Consider the following 605-nt stretch of genomic DNA (forward strand, 5'->3'; position numbering starts at 1 on the left):
CTGGGTAAAAAAAAAAAAAAAAAAAAGATTGGAAAGCTTCTTTCATTGTACACTCATTGGGCTCGGTGTTTGTACTTTGATTCCAATTGGGTTGACTGTATACAGTACTTTATTAATGGAATGGTTGGTTTGACTTAAAAAAAAGAAAAGCCAGATGGTAGAGGCTTCTAATGTCTAGAGAGCACGTAGAAACATAAAAACATATATTGCATGGAAGCTTGGTGTTTGAAAGATTTCTTTATGGTATGATCACTGGATAGGAGACAAATCTCTAGCTTTCGATTACCCTCTATTAAGTTGGCCAAATATTTAGATCTGAGAAATCATTAGGGGATTAGAATGCTTCTTTCTTTTTCTTTTTCTTTTTTTTATTTAAATCTTTGTTTTGTAAAATAGCTTCCTAAGAAAATCATATTGGGTCAGTTTCCTAAAAAGCCCTTGTTTGAGCCCCATATTTTTTTTTTCAAAAACTCATTTTCAAGTACACATTTTTCAAATAAAATAATTTTACACATAAATTGAAAAGTTTTCCTCATTTTTTAATTACACATTCTCCAAAAAATCACTATTTCAAAATACCTTCCCCCCCCCCCCCCCCCCCCCCC

The sequence above is a fragment of the Olea europaea genome, chromosome 18, assembly GCF_002742605.1.
Source record: "Olea europaea var. sylvestris chromosome 18, O_europaea_v1, whole genome shotgun sequence".
Taxonomy (NCBI): domain Eukaryota; kingdom Viridiplantae; phylum Streptophyta; class Magnoliopsida; order Lamiales; family Oleaceae; genus Olea; species Olea europaea.